General features: G+C 38.8%; 1 pseudogene; it reads right to left on the minus strand.

Annotated features, from left to right (window-relative positions):
- Positions 1–4,468: 4,468 nt before the first annotated feature.
- Positions 4,469–4,749, minus strand: LOC114621798 (annotated as a pseudogene).
- Between the last annotated feature and the right edge of the window lie 7,971 nt (positions 4,750–12,720).

Genomic DNA, 12,720 nt, shown 5'->3' on the forward strand with positions numbered 1-12,720 from the left:
GGGTCAAGGTTAATTGAGACTGCTGGTCCCCCTACAGGGTTGCCCTCCTCCTCAGCTTTTACCAACTTTTCTGTAATTCAACAACAGGGGTCAGCAGCTTCTGTCTATTGGTTGGGTGTAAATATCTGCAACTGACTCTTTCAGCTGCTTGTTGGGTCTTTCAAAGGGCAGTCATGATCGATCCCTTTTTGTGAGCGCTCCATAGCCTCAGTAGTAATGTTAGGCCTTGAGACCTCCCCTTGAGCTGGATCTCACGTTGAGCCTGTCACTGGACCTCCTTTTCCTCAAGCTTTTCTCCATTTTTGTCCCTGCAGTTCTTTCAAACCAGAACAATTGTGGGTCAGAGTTTTTGACTGTGGGATGGCAACCCTATCCCTCATTTGGATGCCCTGTCTTTCAACTGAAGGTGGGCTCTACAAATTTCCTCTCCCCACTGTACGGCATTTCATCTAAGGTTCCTCCCTTTGAGTCCTGAGAGTCTCTCACTTCCCAGGTCTCTGGTATATTCCAGAGGGTCCCTACATACTACCTCCTGAGGTTGCCTATTTCCATTCTTTCTGCTGACCCTCAGGGCTTCAGTCCTTTTCCCCCACTCAATACCTGATCATGTTCCCCTCTTCCTCTCCCTGTCCCCTTTCCCACCCAGGACTCTCCCTCCCTTCTCCCAAGTGGGGTTAAGGTGTCCTCACTTAGGTCCTTCAGCTTGTTAACCTTTTTGAGTTCTGTGTACTGTATCCTGGGTATTCTGTACTTTGGGGGTAATATCTACTTATTAGTGAGTACATACCACGCATGTCCATTTGGGTCTGAGTTATTTCACTCAGGATGATATTTTCTAGTTCCAGTCATTTGCCTCAAAACTCAGGATGTCCTTGTTCTGAATAGCTGAGTAGTATTCCATTGTGTAAATGAATCACATTTTTTTTTTGTATCCATTCTTCTGTTATGTGACATCTGGGTTATTTCCAGCTTCTGGCTATCACAAACCAGCCTGCTGTGAACATAGTGGAACATGTGACCCTTTGGCATGGTAGGGCATTTTTTGGTTATATATCCAAGAGTTAAACCTTATTTTTTTTCAAAAAGCATTTTTTTGGGTTTTTTTTTTTCGAGACAGAGTTTCTCTGTGTAGCCCTGGCTGTCATGGAACTCACTCTGTAGACCAGGCTGGCCTTGAACTCAGAAATCCACCTGCCTCTGCCTCTGCCTCCCAAGTGCTGAGATTAAAGATGTGCACCACCACTGACCGGCTTTTTTATTTTTTACATTATTTGGGGGGGGGCATAGCATTTCTTGATATTTTCTTTTTATTTATTGAGTTTTGCTTCCTAACAGCTTCACATGGGAGTGTAATGAGTTTTAGTTATTTTAACTCCCCATAGTACTCTCACAATATCCTCCCCTCTTCCTATTGGGAACAAGTAAAAGAAATGTGTTTAAAGTACTACCATTTCACTTTCTGACAGCATTTAATCATAGGGAGAAACTATATTCAAGATCTCAGGCTCTAAGGGAGCTGGGGATTTCCCAATAGCTGAACAGCTTCTGTTGTAAAACAGTTGCCTGAGTCCAGACATCTCAGTGACAACTTGTAAGGAGATAGTTGTCTGCGTCCAGTCATCTCTAAGACACCTTCTCTATCTTGCTGGCAAGATTAAACAAGCTCATGTTCCCAGGCCTAGGAAGGAACACCTATCCCACTTGTCCAAATGTTTTCTTTTCTTTTATCTTTTTATTGGGTATTTTATTTACATTTCAGATGTTATCCCCTTTCCCCATTTCCTCCCCACACAGAAACCCCTTATCCCATCCCCACTCCTCCTGCTTCTATGAAGATATGCCCCCACTCACCCACCCACTCCCCACCCCACTCGCGAAGTCCCCCACATTGAGGCATCCAGCCTTTCCGGAACCAAGGACGTCCTCTCCCACCTATGCCCGACAACTTCTGTAGTAATTCTGCCTTGCTAAAGTAGAAATATATGAACAGCATTGTTTATACTTATTGTACAATTTCTACTTTACAGTTGAGACATAAACACAAAAAAAACAAATAAATAAAAATGCATTTCTACTATAAAAAAAGAATTTACTGTTATGATAGATAGATAGATAGATAGATAGATAGATAGATAGATAGATAGATAGATAGATATAGATGATAGATAGATAGATAGATAGATAGATAGATGATAGATAGATAGATAGATAGATAGATAGATAGATAGATAGATGGATGATAGGTAGGTAGATAGATGATAGATAGATAGATATTGCCTGTTATGCAATAACTAACTATATGCAGCTGACCTGTTCCTTTGTCTTCTTCTCACTCTGAACTCTGGACCTAATGTCTAGGAGGATGAATTAAGGTCCTTGAAGACCCTGGAAGTGGCCCAGTCTCCACTGAGTACTGTCCCTTAGTTAACCCATAATGTCAAAATACAATTGGATACACTGTGTCTCTCCTAAGCTTTGTGTTTCCATCTGGTATACTCTCGCTTTGAAGAGGTGGTTCAGATCCAGAACTAGCTGCCTCCCTGAGCACTCAGAAAATAAAGCTTTCTTTATTAAGCTTTCATAACTGAAGTGAGTTTTCTTGGCTTCCACTCCAACCCAACGTCTCATTGAAATCCTTCTTCCCTACAAGGCTTGTTCCTACTTTCATGTGCCGTGTGTGTGTGTGTGTGTGTGTATGTGTGTGTGTGTATGTGTGTGTGTGTATGTGTGTGTGTGTGTATGTGTGTGTGTGTGTGTAATTAAAGTTGTTTTCTTTTTTACTTAATTTTTTTCAGACAATATATTTTTAATAAAATTTTTTCCGTGCTCCAAATTTCATGAACCTAGGTGGATATTATTGGCAGTAACATGGACAATCTGTCAGTGGCTACATCATAAGAAAGTTGTACCTCTTCTCCTAGTCACAGTTAAATATCAATTGCTTTCAAAGAGGAGAGCATGTTAGGTCCAGAATTAAAACATTCCATAGTTTAGGGAAAATCTTTAAGCAGAAAAGTAAACTCAAAATACCTAGTGGAAGTACCTGATACTGATCAGAATCACTAGGCCCCTTCCCTCCCAATGCAAACAAGCCAAGCTACTGAAAATCACTCTCAGAGGAGTTAAGCTGGAAAAAAGACTCTTAGCCAAGCCATGCTACAAGAAAGATTACTGAGATCAAACCCCCTTCCTGGAAGAAGCAAAAACCAGCTGAGCTGCCTGGGAGAATTTTAGTCCTACTGAGTCACTTAGGAAGGACACTCTCCAACCTTTCAAGCTGAATGCAGGCTGTGATGTTTGCTTCCAGCTCCCTGCTTTTGTGAGCTGTCAGCCATTCTGGGTGGGCTTTGGTGGTGCACTTGTCTTTTTGTCACTCATGTTCCTACAAGTAACCCCCACCCACACTCATGTAAGAAAGCCAGCAAAACTCATTGGTTCACCAGGTTGTATTATCTGTACTTTGGTCTTACCTGGGGTGAGTATACATATGTGTTCTATCTCCCCAAGTAAGGCCTTTCTCCCCATATGAAATGTTGGAGGGCCCATTCTTATATAATTCTTCCTTGGGTAATTACAGCTGGAGTGGATTCATAAGTGCAACAGTCAGGTTGTGTCTAAAAGACATCTTTTTGCAGTATACCTTCCTTTTCTCCAGCTTTCCAACCTTTTCATTCCCTTCTAATGCTCCCTCAACACTGGAGGGGATGATAGAGATATCTTCTTTGGGTATCATCTACTACCACATGTTCTTAGGAATTTGACCAGTTATGAATCTGTGTATTAACTGACACTCTCTGCAATGTGGCTAAAGTTGATTCTAACCTACGAAGTTACAAACGAGAGGATGTAAAGGGTACTTTGATTTCCCACTCTACTTAACAAAATAATAGTAGTGGGTTTTCCCCAGGGCCTATGGCCTCCCCATACTTCTGGATCAGTTCACAGTAACAGGAAGGAGTTCCCTCCTGTGAAATATGCTTGGACTTTAGTTAGAAAAATAGCTGGTTACATTCACAGCATATAGCAAATATAAAAATGTAAGAATTTTTTAATATTTTAATTTTTTAAGAAAAATTTCCAGGAATAGTCAATGAACTTCTTTGTGCTTTTTGTTAGGGTGGCCCAAGCCTCTGGGTAAGAGAGATCCAGCCCCTGTGGGGAAATAAAAACTGTGTGTTCTGCAAGACCCAGGAATCTGACCCAAGACCCTATTATCTTAACTCCTACAGCATCGTTTTCATCCTAATGACCAGAGGTCCTCATGTGAAACTTTCTGTTTATAATAGTTTCTTTGTTTGCAACAGTTCCATTCTCCCTTAGTGATCGCTTGACACTACACACACACACACACACACACACACAAAACATACACATACCACACACACAAACACACACACTCTCAAAACAACCCTTTTTTTTTTTATTTTTACAGGTTCAGCTCTTTATTGTGTACGGTAACAAAAGCAGTTTAGTTAAAAAGACCAAAGTCCATGTCACCTTCAGACTCCTTCTTTGCTTCTACTTTCTTCTCAGCTGGGGCAGCAGTGGTGGATCGAGCAAGACCACCAGCAGGCGCAGCTCCAGCTGCTAGAGCAGATGAGGCTCCCAATGTTGACCAGAACCTTTGCAAAGAAGCCAGGCCAGAAAGGTTCAACATTGATTGACACCAGCTGGTTTAGTGAGGGCATTGATCTTATCCTCCGTGATGAGGGCAGAGTAGATGCAGGCAAGCTCGGAGACAGAAGCCATGTTGTGGACTGCCAGCGCGGTGCTATTTGCCTGATGAAGTGAGGGCTTCACCCCATTGCGGCGGCCTTAGCTTCCTCCGAAGGACCAAGCACATTGGTGGCAGTTATTAAAGCACAAATTCTCCTTTGGCAAGCTGTTCTTCTGTCTCTCAGAAACAGCCAGAAGTTAATAGTTCAATAAAGCGTTAGTCCTTGGCCTCAGAAGGGTTCTGTTGGTCTCGTGCTCCCATCACCCTTACATTTTTAATTGTGATAATGACACAAATTTCCTAAGTTAAAAGTTAAAAATCATTATTATATATTATCAACTTATCCTCAAAATTGTGACTATTTGAATTATCATTAATTATGCAACTTAATTTGTATGCATCCTAATATGGCCAGAGCTGCATAGTGGAAGAAAAGACTTCGTACCATTTATACTATGGAATCTTTACTCTAATTTCTAGGTTTCCAAAAAAGTATTTTCCAGAAGTTTTCCATTTTCTTTTTCTGAGACTTTCTAAAAAATACTATAATTTTCAGTAATTATCAAAGTTTTAGTGTTACCTCTGAAACTTCCCATTTCAATCCCTGATTTTTTTGCAGTAGCTTCTTCAACCATAAACCGTGATCAAAATTCCTTCAAGTTCCAAAAGATACTTCTTTTCTCCTTTCCATTTTGTTTCTGTGTTTTTGCTGTATTGTGATATATTATTACTATTGATAAAAATAGGTACAGTAAAAAAAATAGCCCTACCTTAATCTCCATGAGTAAAAATAAACTGTTTAGTAAGCAATGATGTTACAGAAATTACAAACATTTACTTAAAGGGCTCTTGAAATGCTGAACAGAATCAAGGTCTTTATGTCAAAAATATTCAGATGTAATCCATATTTTTTCTGGAAGTTAGAAATTCAGAATAAGGTATTAGTGGAAAACTGAGCATTCTTCTGCAAATTTTATCAAGGAATATAACCTGTATACACACATTACACTTGTGCAGCTACTATGGAAATTAGTGTGAAAGATACAAAAGAAAGTAAGAAAAAAGAAAGGGGGGAAGGGAGAAGAAGGAAGGAAGGAAGGAAGGAAGGAAGGAAGGAAGGAAGGAAGGAAGGAAGGAAGGCAAGAAAAAATGATATGATCCAGCTATACCTATTCCAGGGGAATCTAAGATGACACACCACACATTCACCTGCAAACTCTACTATAAAACAATTCATAACCACCAAGATTTGGAATCAGTCTAAAGACCCTTCAACTGGTAAGTGAAAACCTGGCCATAAAGAAAAATGGAATTATGTCACTCAAAAAAAATAGATAGAATTGGAGATCATGATGTTATACAAAATAAGTCAAATTCACCTCAACATCGCCTTTTTTTCTTCCTGTGGTAAATCTTGATTTAAATATGTATATAAGAAATATACATATAAATATGTATATGTGTATAAATATGTATCAAGGGGATCTATGGGGCTAGAAGGTGTGTAAAAGGAAGCAAAAGGGGGAAACAAACTATTTCGTGTTTCCTCTCATCAACAAAATCAATTTTTAATGATACAAATATATATTACGTGAAAGCTGAGTGTGCTTGCTTGTGGGGAGAAATTGAATCAGTACGAATGGGAGGGGAGAATAGCAGAAAGTACCAGAAGAAACAAACATCATCAGATAGAATGATATATATGTATAAGAATTCCATAATTAAACCCACTAATGCACATGCAAATTAAAGATATTTATTAAATACATATATGTATATATGAAATCAATAAAGTCCTAGTAGTAGGGGTGTTTTATTAAAATCAAAAGAATAATTGTCTCTATACTGTGCTAATGAAGTAATATATTAACTTTTTCATATCATTAAGAAATAAGTACAATAAAATGGATTTTAAATATTCTAAGTGGTCTACTACTTACACAGATCATTAATAATTGCCCATTATCTGACCTATTTGGCTTCCCACTTATTCCCTCACTGAACAGTACTTAAAACAATGAAATGTTGATAAAATTTCACTACTCTTAGTGGACTAGCAAGGTGTCAAAGCAGTATTAATTTGCCTCCCACAATCCCTCTGTGTGGAAGGAGTACAGGATGGAGACATTATCTTAAAAAGGGAGGTAACAATTCCCTGGAGCTTTAACCTTATTGATTTATGGAGCTCGTTATACAATGGTTTCATAGGAAATGTTTCTGTAACTGATATTAGAGGCTGATGTGCTCTGTCAGGGAGCTGGGAAAGAAGCTTTGATGTAAAGCAGATGAAGAAACGGAATTGAATGTTAGAAATAAGGCACCAGAACCTGTACTGACATTCTGGAGCTGAGGTTCAATTCTTACCATAGTGCAGGCTTTCCCTTCGAGGATAGGGTACACTGTGAAAATTTTACATCATCAGATGGAGGAAGATATCCACCTGGCCCAGAAGCAAGAGAAATTGTTTATGATTTGAAAATCCAGTGTCCACTATGAGTTTGGGTTTCCCATTTTGGTCCCCAAAATGGTAGCACTACCTGGAGAGATTCTGAAACCTGTAGGAAGCCGGGTCTAGTCTGAGAAAATGGCACAGGGGATGGGTCTTTGAAACTGTACTTCCTGTCTGGCATGAAGTACAGAATCTCTTCCAACTCCCTTTACTGCCATTGTGTGTCCATCCCAAATACATGTAACAAAGCAGCTAAGGACTGAATCCTCTAAATCCACTAGCCAAGACAAAGCCTTCCTTGTTTAAGTTGTTTCTTTCAAAAATTTTGTCACAACAAATGGGAAAGGTAACTAATACAAAACTGAAGAGTGATTTGATCTTCAAGCACAAGAGGACATGCAAAGCAGTAACAAAATGTGACAAGATAATGACCAACAACAGCTCCTCATAATAAAAGTAAAGATGGTTGCTACCTCGTTCTTTCAAGCTCTCATTCAACAGGAAACACCTGGGTAGCACTGCCTGGTGCTTTACAGAGAAGCACTGTAGCAGCTGACAGTAAGTCCTTCTGCAATCATCCAGATGGGCACAAATTTAGCTGTACTGGCCATGAGTTAACATTGCTAAAGTAGAAAAATAAAATTTGAGAACTGTTGTGGTATTCTTCATATATAAACTAGTACTATGTGTGATTCATTAACTTTTTCTGAGAGAGGGAGATGGAGACTTGATCTTCAGAACTGGATGCCTCCATGGGATCATGAGTCCATCAACTAAAATAACCAGAGAACCATGGTTAAAGCTACTGAAAGAACGGAAAACAGCAATATAATTTGTCAAAAATACACTGACTGTTGACTTGATGGTTAATGGCATCAATAAATGATGAATCACATAATGAAAAAACTGCTTGTGGTATCGCTGACTTTTCTGAGTCGGAAGTGACCACAGCTGTCTTGAAGCAGAGCCACCATGATATGTCTGAAGATCACAGTCTATTCATATTTTGTCTGTCATACAGACAAAAGAGAAACAGAGGCAGTGAAAACTATCATGTACATAATATACATAAGCTACTTATCAGGAATATATTAGTGTGTAATGTGTATAATGTAGTACATATTATTGTATAATATACTGCAAGGGAACACTGCTCATCCGTAATAAAGAATGTAATCTTGTCATCTGCAGCAACATAGCTGGTAGATGTAGAAAAGGAAATACCACATGTGTTATCTCATGTATTGAACTTCTTATAAAAAAAAAAAAGACAACTGAATGTAGACCAGTAGTTTCTAGATGTTGAAAATGAAGGAATGCAGATGAAGGGTAAATAATTAGGGTCTAGATTGACCTATATATTATTTTTCTTGTCACATTAACAAAATAACTGACAAAAGGCAATGAAATGAACTGGGGTTTACTTATCATGAGAGTTTGAGCGTGTGGTCCATTCGAACAAGGAAGGTATAATGACGAGTGTGTGAAGCAGTACACTGTGCACTCAATCAAGAAAATAGGAAGAGATGAATACTGGTGCTTTATCTTCCCCTGCTCCCTTTTAGTCAAGCCAGGACACTGGGCCAAGGGATAGTGCCACTTATGTTCAAGGTGGCTTTTCCTTTCCCAATCAAACCTCTCTGGAAATACCCTGACAGTCATACTGAGAGATGTGTCTCCTAGGAGATTCCATGTCTAATCAATTTGAAAATGAAGTTTTAGCCACTCAACCTGGTATGGTTGTTATGCAGTTATTAAAATATCGCATGGAACCCCATTAGTATAATGATACTTAATACACAATAAGATAATTGGTTAAATGATCCAGCCACACAACACAATGCTTCAATCTTGGTAAATTCCAAAAGAAGAGTATAACATACCTTATACACTGTGCAACCACACTTAGAATAATCTGAGGTTTCTAAGCAGTATCATGAGTACATATTCTGTTTTGTTTCTTTTAAGATTTTTTCATATGTGTGAGTGTTTCATAAGCATGTGTTTATGTGCACCATGTATATACAGCTCCCTGTAGAGACCATAAGAAGATATCAGGATCCCTGGAACTGGAGTCATAGAAGTCTACAAATTGCGTATAAGTACTAGGAACTGAAGCCCTGACTCTGCAAAAGCAGTAAGTACTCTTAATTGCCAAGCCATAATTCCAAAGAAAGAACTTCTTTCTTTTTGTTCAAGATTTCCTTTTGTTATTTTTAATTATGGGTATGTGTTAGTGAGTCTCTGGGTATGTGAATCCCTATTTTGTGCATTACACAACTTCAAGGAATTTGTGTGGCAGCCAAGATTGAAGGTTATTAAAAATAGCTGTAATGCATCAAATCTTGAGAAAAATAATTACAGTTATTTTATGATAATTATAAACAATCAAACAATGGTAAACAGAAAGATTCAATGCCCTTATAATACCCCTCATTCTCATGCAAGCTTAAGTTACATTTGTCTTAAAGAAGAATTTACAGAACCCACAAGATAGCTCAGTGGATAAAGGTATTTGCTGCCCAACCTGACAACCTGTATTTAGTCCCTGAGACCCACATGGTAGAAGGAAAGAAACACTCCAAAGTTGTTTTTTGATCTCCACATGCTCACTCTGGTGCAAGCATACACACACACATGCACACAGACACACAACCTAACTAGCAAGCACATACAAAAGAAGTAACTAAGTGAATAGATATAATAACAAAAATAGAATTTATAAATTAAATGTTGACCTGATATTTTGTTCTGAAAAATAAAGTAGCTGTAATGTCTCTATTGACACAAATTCTGTCATGTTACATGGTATTCCTATCTTGTCTGTCCTTTACTAGATATGTAGCGTATGGACATCACTGCATCATTTGGGTAACAGTGCTGAAGCAGCCTCATGGGGTTCTCACAAGATCTCTGACCTCTACAATCAGTGGATATCCTATTCCTAGCTCAGGAATTTTAGCAAAATTTTCATTTCTAACTTTATTTTTAAGAATTATTTATTCATTATATATATATATATATATATATATATATATATATATATATATATATACACTGTAGCTGTCTTCAAATGAACTAGAAAAGAACATTGGATACCATTACAGATGGTTGTGAGCTATCATGTGGTTGCTGGGAATTGAACTCAGGACCTCTGGATCTGGAAGACCAGCCAGTGCTCTTAACTGTTGAGCCATCTCTCCACCTCTCCAATCTAACATATATATATGTATATATATACATATATACATATATATATGGCAGGTTTATTGGGAAGCTGCTTTAGGGTGGGCAAGTTCACTGGCCCCAAGGAAAGGAAAGTCATCATGAGGAAAGGGGGTGGGAGGAGAGGAAGAGAGAAAGGATGAAGGGGCCTCGTGCCCAGAGAGAAAAAAGAAGAGGAAAGCAAGCCATTTGTAACTTTAAAACACAAAGCAGGTGTCGAGGGAGATATTTAAAACAGTGGCTCCCAATCTGGCTTGTAATTACAGAGCCACCATGTTCCCGACTAGCCTAGGCGTGAGGCCACTAGAGGAGGCAGTGAATTATCCGACACTGCTCAGCTCAGGCCTCTGGCTCAGACCAACAGCTCAGGTGGCCAGAGACACCAGCCCTGCCACTCACAAGATGCCAGTGTGGGAGATGACTCTGCCCATCTTCCATGCTGTCTCCACAAGTTTGGGCTGAGCCCAGACCATCCCACCATCCATGTGGCCCTGGTAGGAATGAGACTCTAATGCTTAGATTATCCAAAGGCTTTATATATTTGGTAATGCTCAATAACAAGATGCCCACAAAATTAGAGGTGTAACCCAATACCCAACCTAGATATATCAACTACCTTTGGCTGCTAGAGACATAGGAACATCTGCTGCCATGTTCCCTTCTCTCTCTCTCTCTCTCTCTCTCTCTCTCTCTCTCTCTCTCTCTCTCTCTCTCTCTCTCTCTCTCTCTCTCTCTCTCTCTCCCTCTCCTAGCTCCTCCTCTTCCTTCTCCACTTCCTCTCCTTACTCCTCCTCTTCTTCTCCTTACTCCTTCCACCTTAGCTCCTCCCAACTTGTGGGAAAATATGCCGTTTCTGTCAGGGAATGTTCTCAGCATCTTGGGCTCATCTGCAGTATCAGCGGGGCAAATATCCTTCCCAGAAGGTGGTTAAGTTTATTGCTTTCAATGCCACCTTGACTAGTACTACCTCTGACCACCAGCTAAGGAAGAATATCAGCTTTACCTGGCTGCTTATATCCATTCTTCTTTTGCTGCCTCTTAAAAAGCAAGTTCCAAGTGGGCAGATATTTTCTTCTCATGTAGCAAATTGTTTCAGAAACACCACTTCATTTATGTTATGTATGATCAGGTAATAAAATCAATGGAATGATAGGAAGGAAGGTGAACATGTCAGATATCAGCCATTAATTACACTTGAAGGACAAAAACAGAAACAGTACTCCGTGACAGCTCATGTGTTAATGACTAAATGATGTGAATATACTCAGCAATTAGCTTGCCAAAATGAGTGATTCAAAATACTATCAGGGAGCTGTTTTAATCTACCAAATTATTTGTAGTAGTAATTCCCATTTGCATAAGTGATTCGGACCAATGGAGGCCAAACCACTTAGATGGTTATTTATTAATTAATTAAACAATTGATTAATGGTTATAGACTGAAAAATTGTGACAATGTTTCAAAAATCTGTCTCATAAAACTGACAACATTTTCCCATGATCCTGAGAAAGTGAGAGTGGTGATTGTGGAGAGTATTAACTATTCAAGTGGAAGGCAAGCTTCACAATGAAACACCATGTCAAACTATGTTTATGTAAATGAACAAAAAGCAAGAGAAGATACTGTTTACCTTCTAATTTTCAACTGTTTACCTTCTAATTTTCAACTGAAAATAGTTTCCTATTATGATTCAAACTAAGGCTATAGAGTACTGTGTCATGAGCTAATTTAATCCTGATCGATCTCCTTTCCTTTGTGGTCACCAAGTTATCATTTTAATTGTGAAAATGACTCAGTCTCATACAGCAGGAATTATAGATTTCTTGGACTTCTTAAAGTATGCAAAATACTTCAACCAGCAGGCATACTTTCACCAATCTATATCCAAGCATCTACGAATAAACATATCAAAATTCCTAAGAGATTATAGAAAGCAGTAAATAAATCACCACACAAAATTTTAAGCTTAGGGTCTTCAAAACCTACTTTAATAAGAGTTGTTAAAGATTTTAACCCCATTTTTAAAAAAAGAACAAAAACTTTAACCCCCCCTTTAGCTCACCACCAACAAAAGGTAGTGAAAAGGAAAGGCTAGTAGGGCAAAGAAGGATGTGGAGCTGTTTAGAAATAATTCTTTGAGGTAATTCCCATCTTTGATGCCAGTATATCAGCAGTTCAGTTCATATGAATCAGCAGCAGATTCTCAATCCACTTGCAAACACCATTCACAAGTCAGCAGTGGCAGTTCAATACAGTAGAACCACAAGGCTCTTCCAATTGCCAGAGTCTGTGGAAGCTGTAAGAAGCCGGTGGAATATCACAAGAAAT

Source organism: Grammomys surdaster, unplaced genomic scaffold (genome assembly GCF_004785775.1).
Source record: "Grammomys surdaster isolate TR1022 unplaced genomic scaffold, NIH_TR_1.0 185, whole genome shotgun sequence".
In the NCBI taxonomy this organism is placed as follows: domain Eukaryota; kingdom Metazoa; phylum Chordata; class Mammalia; order Rodentia; family Muridae; genus Grammomys; species Grammomys surdaster.